Source organism: Phascolarctos cinereus, unplaced genomic scaffold, assembly GCF_003287225.1.
Source record: "Phascolarctos cinereus isolate Bilbo 61053 unplaced genomic scaffold, phaCin_HiC Scaffold_1;HRSCAF=81, whole genome shotgun sequence".
In the NCBI taxonomy this organism is placed as follows: Eukaryota; Metazoa; Chordata; class Mammalia; order Diprotodontia; family Phascolarctidae; genus Phascolarctos; species Phascolarctos cinereus.
In genome coordinates this window covers 68,397,484-68,412,908 of record NW_027555514.1, presented here as the reverse complement: position 1 = coordinate 68,412,908, position 15,425 = coordinate 68,397,484, and the positions used below count along the sequence as shown (strand labels likewise).

Here is a 15,425-nt window from a genome sequence, read left to right as displayed (position 1 = left end):
TTGGCATTAACATTTAAAGGTAAAGACATTTTGTTGGCATTTGAAGAAAACTTTTTGAAAATAGAAGTATTGGTAGAGAACTAATTAATTGCGATTTGTAAGTGCTTCACTCTTTTGGATAACGTGAAGCACCAACATATTCTTTTACCTTCTTCCTTTCTACTTGCTGGTGCTTTTGGTTGTTAGGTATAAAATTCATGCTCAATTAAATAAATCCATCTTGCCGTTATTGAGAGCAGGAACTGTCTTACTTTTGTACTTATATACCTAGCTCATTACCTGTTACCTTTCCTCCTCTTCCTTCACTCTTTCCTTTATTCCTTTCTCCCCCATCCCCTTACTTTACAGCTGTGATTTAATTGCTGTAGAGTTTCCTGGTGAGAAAATTCCAATGCAGGTCAGTTGCTATTCTGCACATTTTTGTCATACAGAGTTTCCTGGAGAACTCTGGCTAAGTAATTTGACAAATGTCACATAGTCAGTAAGTATCATAGGCTGGACTTGAATCTAGTTTGATTTGACTCTAAGGGTTTGTGCTCTATCCACTCTACCATGCTACTTGGCAAATAGTAGACATTTAATAAATCCTTATTGTTTAATAATTGATTAATGAAGGGATGTTCTGAAAATCTGTCACCGAGATGCAAAACCTTGAAGTCATTCACAATTCTTCCTTAACCTTCTCTTATTTAGTCAGTTGCCAAGTTCTTGTGATTCTTCCTCTATAATATCTCTTATATCTTTCTTTTCTCTTACTTGCCACCACCCTAGTTCAGGCCCTCATTTCATCACTTCCCATCTTGACGGTGGTAAAAGCCTTTTATTTCATTTGCTTGCTCACGATTTCCTTCTCCTCTCCCCCCACATCCTACAGCTTACCGTTTGTACTACTGAAGGAATCTTTCTAATGTATAGGTTTGACTGTGTTACCACCGTACTCAAAAACCCTCAATAATTTTTATTTTATTTTATTAATTTATTTTGATTTATCAACAATCACTTCCATATGCTTACTCAAAAATTGACTGTTGCTGACTGGATACATTGAAAATTCCTCATAATGGCTCTCAAGGATCTCCATAATTTGGCTGCACACTTCCTAAGGAATGCCAGCCTCATCGCATTGTATTCTACTTCATGAATTCGCCTGTCTTTGTGTACATAATTTCTCATGCTTGAGTCAGATTCTTCCTGCCCCACTCCCAACCCCTTCCCTGGCCTTCTACTGATATCCTTCCCTTCAAGGCTAGGTGCTACCATTTCCTCCATGAAACTTTTTCTGATGTCACTACTTGGAATTTCGTTAAACCTTATACCTTGTAGGATTTATTGTTTTCTTAATTGTAAGATTATTTGTTCTTCTTTTTTTATCTCTAGAGTTTATTTGTAGGGCATGTAGTAAATGCTTGTTGATTGATTGTCATTCTAACCTACTAGACTGTACCCTTCTTGAAGGCAGGTTCTGTATCTCCTTTATCTCTCTGTATCTTCAGCACCTAACCCCTGTCTTAACATTTGGTAAGCTTGTTAAACTGTTTGTTTAATTAGATTGTCTGTTACAGAATGACATTTTTAGTGAAGGCCTAAGGCTTAAAGCTCAGACACTTATTAACTGTGTGACCCTGGGCAAGTCACTTAACCTCTGTTTGCCGTAATCTATTGGAGAAGGAAGTGGCGAACTTCTCCAGTATCTTTGCCAAGGAAACCCCATGGGCAGTGCTGGGTTGTGACTGAGCAAGAACAGCAAGACTCAAGGGATGGAGCAGAGTTACACTTTAGCTCGTGCAGTGTATCAAGGAGGAGGGATTGTGATTAGATTTAAAAAGAGGAGAGTTTTGAGCTTGCATAAAGCTGAATTATTGTTTCCAGCTGCCATCACATAGATTAAGACAGTAATATAGTTCCAGATAAACTGTAGGGACCAAAGTCCCAATGTCCCATCAAAAAAAATCTCCTATCTTCTAATATAATATTTTAAACAAAGTTACTATCTATAAAACTATACTTTTGTACCATTTTGCTAAATTCTATATTTTTGCTTTGGGGAAAAGTTCCATTTAATCACTAAAATCCTGATTTGGGAAAAGAGTATTATGAGATGCTATTTGAGATTGGAAAGAAATGCTAATATAGTATGCCAGAGATTTAAATGCTGTTAGCATTTTTCAGTGCTTGTCAGAATAATGGAATTTGAAGCAATTAATTCAACTGTAGTATAATGTAAAAATATTTTTCCTTACCTCCGTGAAGAAAAATGCTAGTTTCCAGAGCAACCTTTATATTTATTGTATTTGTGTCAAGCACATTAACATTAGAGATTATGCTAATAGAGTATACTTTTGACTTTGTTTTACATATGAGGTTTTAAAAATATGACTGCAGTGACTGTCATGTGTTTTTTATCTATAGGTCTGATGATTATATGGTATAATACTTCCTGAACATTCTTTATATGTGATCCAGGCAGCTTCAAGTATTTTTATATGTAGTTAAAAAGGTAATGTATCATTTATAGAAATACTTTAATGCTTTAAACATTCAGGTGAAGGCAGTGTTACTTTTATGTTCCTATTTTTCTTTTTTTTCTGGGAGGATTTAATGACATGTCATGGATATGTCAGAAGTAGTCTGTTAGTCACTTAGTCTGGTGCTGTATTGTTGAGCTAAAAATTTGGGATTTGTTTTTGTTGGGCATGCTCCTTGAAACTATACATATGGCTAGTCCATATACTATGCATATCTTAGCATCACTTGAAAAAGTTTAATGATTATAACATGCATGGAGTCAGTTCCTCAAGGTAAGAACAGGTTTTAATATGAGTAATTCATGGGTGAGACTTTAACAAAATCTGTTTTAGCTCTCTATAGTTAAATTTCTGCCCTCAGAATATTAAAGTATGTTTTTCAGAATGAAACAAAGAGATATTTATTTCTGAACTATTTATTGAAGAAATGCAAATGAGAGATATTGTTTTTTGATTTTCTGAATTTGCTATTGAAATAAATTCAGGGGAGGCTTCATACTTGTAATAACCAACCCTGACCCCAGAGAAGAGTTGGGAAAATGTCCCAGTCTCCTTTCTTTGAAGAAGTGGGGGGCTATGGCTGTGAAACATTGCATAAGCTGTCAGATTTGGTTGGATAGTTTCATTGAGCTGCTTTTTTCTACTCTTGCAATTCTTGTTAAAAGAGAGAGGTGACTGGATTGTGGAGGATTGGAGTGGTATGTTCAGAAACAAAAGTATTATGAGAAAGAAAAAATATACATATTTTTCAAAACAAATTCAGAGGGCAGTTTTTAGCGTTTTAACAGGCCATATTAGATAAATTGAGATTTGTATAATTTTCTACATAGGATGAAATTTTTATTTTAACAGCCCAACCTTTATTTGTGTAGGAGATCACCTTATGACAATTTTTACAAGAGTTGAGAAGTTAGTATGTTTGGATCCTTAACCCACATTTCCTTCCTCAATAAGTACCTTTTTTTTTTTTGACACCTTCTGTCTTTTATGTGGGTGTTACGCAGTGGTGAAGCTATATTTATGTATCCTCTAAAGCACTTTTAGGTGATAAGTAGCCTTTACAGGAATATGAATATTTTTACTGTATTTTGTTACAGGCCCAAATGTCTTTCTTACTGTCATGATGAATGTCACAAAGCTCATTTATTAAGTATGATTAATTTTTTATTCTCAAAATCTATACATTTTTATATTGATGGTGCTAAGCAGAGATATGAATTTTCTGTAGAAAAGCAGTGATTCTCTGGTGCCAGAGTCATTGGCATATAGAGTGTATTATAGATAGGGTCATTGATGTGAGCTGGAAGGTACTTCAGAGGTCAGACAGACCATCCTCCTCATTTTACAGATGAAGTCACAAAAGTAAGTCAGTAGAAGAGTTTTCAACCATGTCTTCATTCCAAATGGAATACCCGTCATAGGAGCTGCACTGATCCTCCATTGCTACCTACCTTCTTGCCTATCTGTTTTACTGACTGCAGCCCATTTCTTAGGTCAGAGCAAAAGTTTATCCTTTGGACTCAAAACCTGCCTTTTCTTTCAGAATTAATGGATTTTAGTGTCCTACCATGTGATTCTGAAAATCAAAATCAAAAAAATCAAAGATGGCCTCAAAGATGGCTACTTACTCCACAATTAGAGATTTAAACCACTCCCTTACCCTCTCATCCTGTGCAGTTCTTGTCTGACTTCCCTTAATTGTACTGGCATGATCAAAGAATTAAGTACAAATTCAATTTTGAATCAACAAATACTTAAGTGTATTTTGCTAGGCTCTGGGGATGAAAAGACAAAATGAAATCTTCTCTCTGCCTTCAAGTAGCTTGTAATACATTATATACATAGGGAAGGTAATGCAAGGTCATTTCAGGAGGGAAAGAACATCAACTTCTAGGGGTATTGTATTAGCAAAGGCTGCTCCTGGAACCTGACTCCTGCTCTGAGTCTTAAAAGACACTGAGAATGTTAAAAGTCCTAAAATAATTAGGGCGAGCCATAGTGTTGGAGGATTGTCACTTCCCTTTGTCATAGTGCTGAACTTCTATTAGTGCCAAGTAAATTGTACTGACTCAAGATGATGGACCCCATCCTTCTTCCTTGGTGTTTGATTCTACCTGTCATCATCCTAGAACTCTTCAGGGTAAGAGCCCTAGTCAGTGGTATTTCATGAGGTTGAAGCAAGCATTGCCAGAGCTAGCTCAGCACGTGGGAGGTTCTGAAGGAAAGTGCGGGAGAGAAGAGGTATTAGGCTGCTCACCAAACTGAAGGTCTACAGAGCTATTGTGCTGACCTCATTGTCTATGCCTGTAAAGCCTGGACATTTTACCAGCACCATTCCAGAAAATTGAGCCACATTCATTTGAGTTATCTTAGGAAGATTCTGAAGATCACCTGGCAAGATAAGGTACCAAACAACTGAGGTCTTCTCTCAAGCTGAATTGCTAAGCATTCAGACTCTACTCCAGAGAGCACAACTTCAGTGGGCTGGCCATATATCCTGGATGCCAAACATATGTTTACTTAAAAGACTCTTTTACAGAGAACTCGCACAAGGACATACTCCAGATTCTCTGAAGAACTTTAGTGTCTATGGTGAGACATGGAAGATGCTGGCATAGGACCATCCAGCATGGCATGCCTGCATCAAAGAAGGTGCTGTGCTCTAAGAACAAAGCAGAATCACAGCAGCATGAAGGAAATATGAGATGCTCCAATCTAGAGACATCTCCATTCCAAATGTTCAGATGGACTATTTGTGCCTGACCTGTGGTAGAGCCTTCTGAGCTTGTAGTGGACTCATCAGCCACAGTTGGACACACTCTACCTTGACCTCAGCATTGTGGTGTCATTGGTCTTCTTGGAGTATAAAGGACTCCAAGACTTCAACCACAGCTTCTGTTCCCTAATCCCTGTGATTGAGTCACCAAGTGCCTAGTCAGAAAACTCTTTTTTTTACTTCCTGATTGCATTTCCATCCACCTTCCCATCTCCTTCCTGCCAAGTCCTCATCCTGCTCTGCCTTTCATTTCTATTATACCTTTTGGTACCATCGTAAATAAACTGAGGTGTAGAAAATTTTCTGCATAGAATGAAATGTTAACTGTAAAACCTGATGCTATACTTGTATATGAAATCAGCTTATGATTATAAGAACAAGACAGCCTACATTTCCACATTTCTTCTTAACTGCCTTCATTTTAAACCTCTTCCTCTCATCCTACTTCTGTCTTTTCTTCCTGTGGAAATCTGGTTCCTTCTTCATCTCCCAAATAGTTGCCCTTGCCTATGTTCTCGTTACTGGATAGAACTTCTCTTATGCCCCCCACTGCACTAGTCCAGGAAAAGTGATAGTCATACTTCCCTCTCCTTATCACAGTCCCAGGACCCTCTGCCTTCTGTTACCAGTCAGCAACCTTTCTTTCCTTGAGGCTTTCTCAATTCATCTCTATCACCTTTGCATTTGTGTACTGGCTCTTAGGTCATTCTCTCTCCTTTCTCAAGAATCCCATGGGGATTATCCTTATTGTGTGGCACAGAGACCACTACTCAAAATCAAGACAAAGACTTAGATGCCTTGAAAGCAGAAAGGAGTTTATTGCTTTCTCATGAAAAAGGGTACCACCCCTAGTCGCACTAATGGCACCGGCGAAGGAGTACAAGTTGGTTACAGAAAGCAAGGCTTATTTATACCCTAACTCGAGCTCCTCCTCCCTAACCCCTTCCCCTTATCCCTTTGGCTGGGCTTCAGGGGGCACAATCTATTCACGGAAACTTCCCCAGGAACAAAAAGGCAGGAAGTTTTGCAAAGGTAAACAGTTTAGGTTGGGGGTAGGGCTATTCTTCCAGCTAGGCACTTAAAAAAACAAGGTCTGAGCGGGTTGGTTTTGACAAGATCAGAAGGGAGTATGTTTCAACAATACAACTAAATGCCTTGAGAAGGCCATCTACAACAGGTGCCTCCAATTTCTCTCCTCTCACTGTCTGCTTAACCTCTTACTATCTGGTTTCTGACATTATTTAACTGAGACAGCTCTCTCCAAATGACCAGTGATCTCCTAATTGCTGTCCTTTGTGAGAACTATTAATAAGAACTATTAACCCTTTGAGGAGGCTTCATTTCTGAGAGATCATTTCTCACATTATCACTCTCTACCCCTTATATTAAGGTCTGCGGTATACATGGTGATTTCCCCTTGCATTCTGACCTCTCAGTTTGTCACTCTCAAATCCCATATTTTTTACTTTGACTCTACCTCAGGCACACACTGGAATGGTCAGAAATTGCCCTTGCTATTGCCCATTAGTCTGTGATCTAAAACTCTGAAATTCTTTTTTATCATAATCATTTCCCCTTCTCTCTCCCCCTCTGCTTTATTCTTTCAGAACCTACTTTTTAACTTCACTAAGAACTGCAGTCATGACACAGCTTCTCATTGCCTGGGTCAACAGACCAACTGCTCTGGCCTCATGTTCCTTCATTTACAGTCTTGACACTAGGCTTAACCAGTTCAGTTATATATTACCCTTTTCCCTTAAATATTTTGCCACATTATTCCTGGCCAAACCCCATTTGCCTTTTCTATTTCTGCTGCTGAATGCTGATGGAAGAAGTCAAATCATGCTGACTTGGGTACATTACAGATTTCCTACCTAATCACAGCTAGGCTCTCACTGATTCACACCAGTTCTTTTTTTATTCTTTCCTAATTGATAATGGTATTTCCTATAGTGACTATTCCGAACCTTTTCCTTGTCATGATTGAAATTAAACTGAGGCACAAAGTTCTAAGCATTATCAGTTTATTAATAAAGCATGAATTTATAAATAAAAAGGGTCAATGACTACCTCACATATGCTAGAGACATTGAATGAGGTTTGACAGGGTCTTTTTTAATGATTAGCAAGGTGACAGCAAAATCTCAGATTGGCTATTGATGACATAGTCCGAATTGAGATTACATCATTTGAACTTCCCCTTCTAAAACTCCCTTAATCACTGTCAAGATGTGATTGTCAGGTTGTAAGACAAAGATCTTCATATGATAGGTGTAGTCTTCAGGTGATGGGAGTTGGTACAATAGTTTCTCTGGAAAGTGGGTGATGGGTGGGGTTACAAAGGTAGAGGTAATTATAAGACAAAAGCTTGACTTTAGGCAATGTGGGTGATGGGTGGTGGGTGAAGTTTACACATGAAAGAGAATATTAAATCTAGCTTGACTAAGTCTTAAAAATACAATTAAAATTTTCAGTTTTGTATCCTCTTTCTCCAGACCTTCATTATCCTCCTTCCTTTTGGCAGAGGACCTTGAGACTCCTGTTGTGGCTGGAAAAATTGAGGTTATGTGTCCTGAATTGATTTTCTTTCAGATTTGTACTTCAAAACTTGTCTGCGTGATCCTCTCATTTTCCCCTCTCTCAGTTCCTGATGAAGAGTTGGGCACTTGCTTAGGCCAGCCTCTTGTGTCCTTGATCCTGTCTCATGAACTTAGCTATTTGATTATTTTGCCTTCCCCATCTTCAATTTTTCCACCCTTTTTCCTGCGACCTGCGCATATGCCTTTTCTTCCCTTCTTGTCTCTGCAATCCCCTCAAGTTAACATCCTATTTTTGTCATTGTTGAAGGGGATCCTTGTTTAGGTATTGGCTAAACTAGATAGTTTCTCAGGTCACTTCCAACTTTGATTCTATAATTCACCTCCCTTGTATACCCATACTCCTAGAAAAAAATCCATCTATGCTCGAGTATTGCATCTACTTCCTTAGGTAGTCTTCATTTCTCAACTCCTTGCAGTCCAGATCTTCCCAATTCTGGAGATCCTTCAAGGCTTTGTCTTGGAAGGAGGTGGTCCTCTAACTTTCTCCCCTGTTTCCTGTTCATTTCATCAATTCCTATGGTTTCATTTATGTCCAGCTGTAATCTTTTCCCTTATTCCAGGTCCCAGAATACCATCGATCTCCTTTACATGTCAATTTAGATATTTCCTCAGCATCTCATATTCAGTCTATCCAAAACACAGAACTCTTCATCTCTCCTAACCTGGCCCTCTTCTAAATTTTGATACTTCTATTGAAAGCATCACTAGCCTTCCAAATTTGTGAGCTTAGAGTTATCCTTGACAGTTTCCTTTCCCTCACTGTCATATCCATTTATTTGCCAAATCCTGTTGATTTTGTCTCCACAATATTTCTCCTATCTTTCCCCTTCTTTTGATAACTGACTTAAATATTTTGTCTATCTTCTTCTTTTGATAACTGACTTAAATATTTTATCTATTTTATCTTTATATTTTATTATATATATATATATATATAATATATTTTTTTTAATACTTGGGTCATTTTATATGGAGCAGCTGGTGGTGTAATGGATAAAGCACTGGCCTTGGAGTCAGGAGGACCTGAGTTCAAATCTGACCTCAGACACTTAATAGCTAGCTGTATGACTGCTCAACTCACTTAATCTCTGTTTCTTAATTTCCTCAACTGTAAAATGGGAATAATAATAATAATCCAAACCTACCTTGCAGGATTGTTGTGAGGCTCAAATGAAATAATATTTGAAAAAGCACTGAGCCATGCCTGAAACGTAGTGAGTGCTATAGAAATGCTTATTTATCCTTCTCACCCCACCCCCATTTGTTGTATGACAAACTCCTTATCCCATGTCTAGGCACGGTGCTCTTGCACATAAATGTTTATCGAATTTAATTGTTGAAGTTGTAGAGGACATTTCAGCTCAAAACTAGCACTGATACATAACTTACAAGATCCAGGCCTTTTATGTAGAGCTACTTTTGTTGGGATATGGGATCCAAGGCCATCTCCAAAGGTTTTGGAATCCAAAGTAAATCATATTCTGGTTTTTCTTGTCTCCCTTTTTATACAGGTGAATCAACTTAAAGTGAGTATCATAGGTATTTGACCACATAGCTATCGCTGAGAATTAGTAGGATGAGAGACTTATGACTAGAATATCATTTCAAAAGAGCATAGTTGACTCAAATAGGATTGGTAAAAGTAGTGGTGGTGAAATGTAGAGTAGATCTTATACTGGGAAGATATACTCAATGTGAGAGAATCTAAGCAGTAGAAGCATAACAGAAAGCATTTGGGTGAAGATCAAATACTGAAATAGAAGCACTTGTTTTATTGGAGTACGCTACAGGCCACCTGGACAGAAAGAGGAAATAGATGCATTTGCAAATAGCTTGGGCAAAAGACATGATATAGTAGTGATAGAAATGACTTCAATTATGCAAACCTTGTATTTCAGTGCCAAAGCACTAGCTTCTAGAGAATTTACCTTCATTTACAGTTACATTACCATCACAACAAATGGTGGAGCTTTTCAGTAGTGCGATTTTTAGTCCTATGTCTTGTTGCATGTTTGATATTTTAAAAAAGTCTTGGTGTTTCTTAATCAGTTTACCTGTTGATAATATTGTATGTTTCAATTAAAATCAGTAAAAAAAACTTATTTCCTAGGCTCAGAGGTTCTTGTTATAGAGTTCCTTATTTGATAGGACATAGAACTGGAATTGCCCCAAGAGCCTCACTAGTATAGTCTTCTATACTATAGAGAGGTGACATCACATTCAAGTAAGATTATGCTTGAAGAGCAGGTGGTCAAGTAATTCTTGTTTGTAGGGATGTATTCCTTATCAAGGATGTGGACAAGGCCTCTGTTTTTGGAACCCTGAAGGGTAGTTGTCCTAATTTGGAAACACCAGTAGGTTGACTGACTTAGCTTCACTTTCTCTCTCTCTCTGTCTCTCTCTCTCTCTCTCTCTCTCTCTCTTTTTTTGGCTGGGCAATGGAGTTAAGTGACTTGCCCAGGGTCTCATAGCAAGTAAGTGTCAAGTATCGGAGGTCAGATTTGAACCCCAGTCTTCCTGACTCCAGGGCTGGTGCCACTGCGCCACTTAGCTGCCTCCACCTTCTCTTTATGTAAATGTAGAGACACTTTCCTTATGCAAATATCTCTGATATGAACCAGCAGCATTAATACTATAGTTGAAGTACATTATGAGTTAAGTAGACTTTTGTGGGTTGGTATGGGAACTCATTATTTTTAATAATATTTTTATGGAAAAACATTTTAAGTCCCAAATATTGACTTAAAATGAACTTTTGAAACCACCGCTTTGTAAATTAGGGAATAAACGTAGTATTAATGTTTATTCTTATGTGTGCTAAAATCATTATTTTATGACTGCTTTCAAGGTCCTCATTGTTGATCTTTTTCTTGTATCTTGTAAAAACACATTAAAAATTTATGGTAGTAAATATTTTAAGTAATTGTTTTTATTTTCAAAGTGCATTCTTCTTAAATTTAAGCATTCCTTCTGTAAATCATAACTCAATACAGTGCGATAAATTATGAGACTATGAAAAGTAAAACCTAACTTCAAAATGGTTGTAAATAGAAAGTTGAGAGACTGTGTTAATTTCACTGCTTAAATCTAAATGGAATGCAGAAGGTAAATAGCAAAAGGAATTAGAAGCCTTGCTTCAAATAGTTTTGATAAATATGGTCATTAGTAATCTTAACAGTCATAAAGCTGTAGAATTTTTAGAACTGGAAAGAACCTTAGAGATCTAATCTACTCATTTTACACTTTAAAAACTTGTATTTATATAAGCTTCTGTCTGCCTTTATAGTTTTTTTGTACTTTTATTATCTGTATTCCCCCCAAAAACTTTAGTAAATCTGATTAAATCAAATGTATATATAAAACATTTTACAAACTTTAAAGTACTAAATAAATGTTAGCTGTTTCTGCTTTAGCACCTTTTTTGGGGGTAAAAGGGAGAGGAAAGGTACTATATGGTACTGAAGCATGTGTACATTTTTTTTTGGGGGGGGTTTGTTAAGGCAATCAGGGTTAAGTGACTTGCCCAGGGGTCACACAGCTAGTACGTGTCAAGTGTCTGAGGCCGGATTTGGGCTCAGGTCCTCCTGACTCCAAGGCCGGAGCTATGTACATTTTTTAATGTTCCATTTGGTGACATAATTCAGTCTAAATTTTCTAACAATGCATTTCAGTATTTCCCTTTAGTTTTTGTCTAGTCTTGTCTTGTTCTGAAAGAAAAAAGACTGTGGTGTTTAATTCTTTCTCCATTACCTACCTGTGCTTCCATCTTCCATATATTTTTATAAAAATCTGAGTCGATAAAGCTCAGAATTCAAAGAATAGCTCAGGTGCTGCTCACTGTATGAGGCCTTTCATGATTCATTCAGCTATTAGCACTCTGCCTTTCTTGGAATTACTTTGAATTTAGTTCTTTACTTATTATAGTTGTTCCTTTCCACCCCCAAATGATTATAATATTGTGATAGAAATCTGCAGTAAAGAGAAACTGAGGCAAAAGAAGTTCTGAGCACGTTCAATTTATAAGCAAAGCTAGCAGTTGCCGATAAATTGGGTCAGTGGCTCCTTAGAAGCTAAAGACATTCATGGGAGAATACACAACATTCTTGTAGTCTAAAAAGAGGAACTAATCAAAATAAATATACATAAGATTAATACATATTTGTGATATTAATGCATATTCATAGGATTTACAGGAATAGGGAATTAAGTTGATTTGTAATATAAGGACTGTAGGTGTTCCCAACTCCATGTGACTTATATTAGATCAAAGCTTGGATTTCTCATTGGCTTGGGTGTCTGTGATAAATGAAGCAACTCACTGATATACTGTGAGAGCACCATAGAGTTTTTTTCTGAGTTTTCAAAAGCTAGTCTGGTTACGGAATAGGGAACTTAGTCTATTATGAATTTACAAGCAAAGACCAGCTTGGCTACAAAATAGGAAACCAGATTTGCCTTGGGGTATAGTGTACATAGTGAGGAAAGTAGGGCTTGACACAAAAGAGCCTTTAATCAGGACTCTATCTCATGCATCATAAATCAGTTACAACATAAGTTAAATCTTATCAAAACTGATTAGCTGAATTAAGCCTCACCATACAATAAATGTATGGCTCATGAAATTATAGTTAATAATAAGTTCCAGGAAGATAGGGTTTTGTTTTTGTCTTTGTTTCCCCAGCACCTGCACACACTGTACCTTGTCCATATATTTAAAAAATTGAACTCATATATTTCCAAGCTGAAAATTTGTATGAAGGTAGAAAGGGCTTAGTGATAATCATCTGTGTGTTGTCTAAGGAACAGCCTGGCCAAATTCAAGAGAGGCTCACCACCTAGTTGGCTTCAGAGTGATGGCAGTTCTCAAAGATAAGTCATAGATATGTTGTACTTTATGTTGGTCGAGGGAGTACTCTTCTCAATAAAATTTATAGGCCCTCCAAGTATTGGAGTAAAATTAAATTAACTGCTAAGCATCAAAACTTTGTGTGTCATACATTCACACTTTAGCGTGGCATTAAGGCCTCCTGTGATCTATTTTCAATCTATTTTTCCAACATTACCTGTGTTACTTCTGTACACATGCTCTTCATCCCAGCTAAACCAAATTAGTGGTTCTTCCCCAGTGTTGTCTCAGTACTGCCTTCTGCCTGTAGCCCAGGCCTCTAGCCTGAAACACACTCATTCGTCTCTGACTGTGGAAATCCTTCTTTTCTAGTCTCAGCTCAGTCACCGTATCTTCTGTGCAGTTCACAAGCATTTATTAAGCACTTTTGGAGTGCAGGGAACTGTGTTCATCACTGAGGATAAAAAGATAAAAGTAACATAGTTCCTGCCTTTAGTCAGTCAACAAGCAGTTATTAAGTGCTCTTGGCTCAAAGATAAGAGCAAGACACTTTCTACAAAGACCTCAAGGATCTTGTGTTTTATTAGGACTGTGTCATGCATATAGATAAGCATGATAAAAGATAGAGTATGATGAGGATAATGAAGATTGGATAAAGTGTCCTAGCAGTGTTTAGGGAGCGAATGCTAGGAAATCTGGAAAAGCTTCATGGAGGAAGCATGTATGATCTTTGCAGACCTTTGAAGAAGATTATGGTTCAGGATTGAGATGTGCCCCTTCCCTTCCACCCCCCACCCCCAGCTTATTGTAATGTTTGATGCTTTATAACTTGAGTTAATTTTTTTAATAATGATTTTAGAAATAGGCATATTTTACTTCATATTTTAAGTTTTCATAAGGCATCAATAAATTGTTATATTTTATTCATAAATGGACACTAACAAGAAACATATGTTTAAAATCATGCCTTGCAATAGAATATTTGATGCTTTTTATCCACTTTAGTAATTTCAGTGAAAAAAGTGCAGTAATCTGTAGTTTGTAGTCATTTGTACTCTTTCGTCCCTCTTTTATTGGGTATGAGTTGCACTAGTGTGACAATTTTTCTGTCAATGAATTCTTTTAAAGGCAAATTTTTTTTGATTTGGAAACTAATGGTGAATTTTCTTAACATGTAATTTGAAGCATTTACATAGCAGTGCTGTAGGGTTGTGCTCTGGAGCTTAAAATATTTGATCTATTTAACATTGCATGGAGAAGGTTCAATAGTGACAGGTAACTTAATAAAATAGAAATGTTCCAGTCTAAATGCTAAATATACCAGTTAAGGTTTGAATTTATTCGTTCATTTCCGCCAGAACCAATGAGCAAGAATTATGCAACTGCTTGTAGTTAGCCTTGTGACATTACTCTCTATGGTATACTTACTTTGTTGTATAGTATTTACCATATCTTCAGTTTTTAAGTAATCATGAATTTGAAAAATAACAACTTTAAAGATGACAATGCTTACTGTGTGCTTAGGAGAAAAAGAATATTGTCTGCTGTCTACTGCCTTATTCTCATTTTTGTAGTCTACTTTTCTTACTCATTTGCCCTTCTAGGTCCCTTTTACTCAGTATTTATAAAATAATGGTATTAGACTAGGATAAACACCAAACTCTTTTCTAGTTCCAAAATTCTGTGCTTCTATGATCTTGGTGCCATGTCATTCCAAATGCTGCGTTCAGAGCCAAGTGTTGGTCATGTGTGTAATCCCTGCTACCGAGGAGACTAAAGCTGTTAGCACTGGGTATGATGAGATCTTTCTTTCTCTATTCATATGTATAATTTTATTCTTTTCACTTAAAATTTTTTTAATATTCAGAATTTAACCAACACCAAAAAAAGAGAACATTTCCATATGTGAAGTAGAAGGATTATATATGAAATCATATAACTATTACTTATAACTTCTTTTAAAAAATTATATGATATAACATGCAACTTTCAAAGCTATTTTGCTTGTCTGTGTTTTCTTCTAAGCCTTCTGTTCTCTTCTGTGGATTTTAAAAATAGGCTTCAGTGACCCTCTTGTGTTTCTTTTCATTTTTTTTTTGGTGGGGGTTAACTTTATTGCTTGCTTTGCCTTTCAAAACTCTCCTTCCCCAATTAAAAAAAAAGTACTATTCTTGTAACAGACATAGTCAAACAAAACTAATCCACATACTTTCTGTGTCTAAAAATGTTTATCATTCTGTATGTCTTCGTCATTGATCTTCTACATTAATTGCTGGTTGGTCATTGCATCTGTCACAGTTCTTAAGTCATTCCATGTTTTCTTCTTTATAGTGTTACTGTTTACAATTTAAATTGTTCTCCTGATTCTGTTCACTAAATCAGTTTTTACAAGTTATTTCCTTGACTTGTAGCCGATAGCCTATATTTTGTTGGTGCAAATGTGGGTTTTGATGATGTTCTTTTAAAATGAGTAAGGAGTATTATTTGACAGAGCTGCAGAAATGGGGACTAGTAAGGCAAAGCCTCAGGAATAGATCTCAGATTTGAGGGCAGGAGGCAAAGGAAGAGAAAATAAAAGTACTTGAATAGAAAAAGGATACCTGAGGAATCAAGTGAGCAGGACTATAGTTGGCATCCAGGAGGACAGAAGGATGGGATGATGGGCTGAGAGTTAATAT

The 15,425-nt window shown here is 36.8% G+C and overlaps 1 protein-coding gene across 1 annotated transcript in view; it reads left to right on the top strand.

Annotated features, from left to right (window-relative positions):
• The window catches only part of ZNF438 (zinc finger protein 438), a 140,309-nt gene that overhangs the window by 13,107 nt on the left and 111,777 nt on the right, over positions 1–15,425 (top strand). The window contains 1 exon segment of the mRNA XM_078152099.1: positions 2,410–2,497. The gene's annotated coding sequence lies outside the window, so the exon portion shown is untranslated.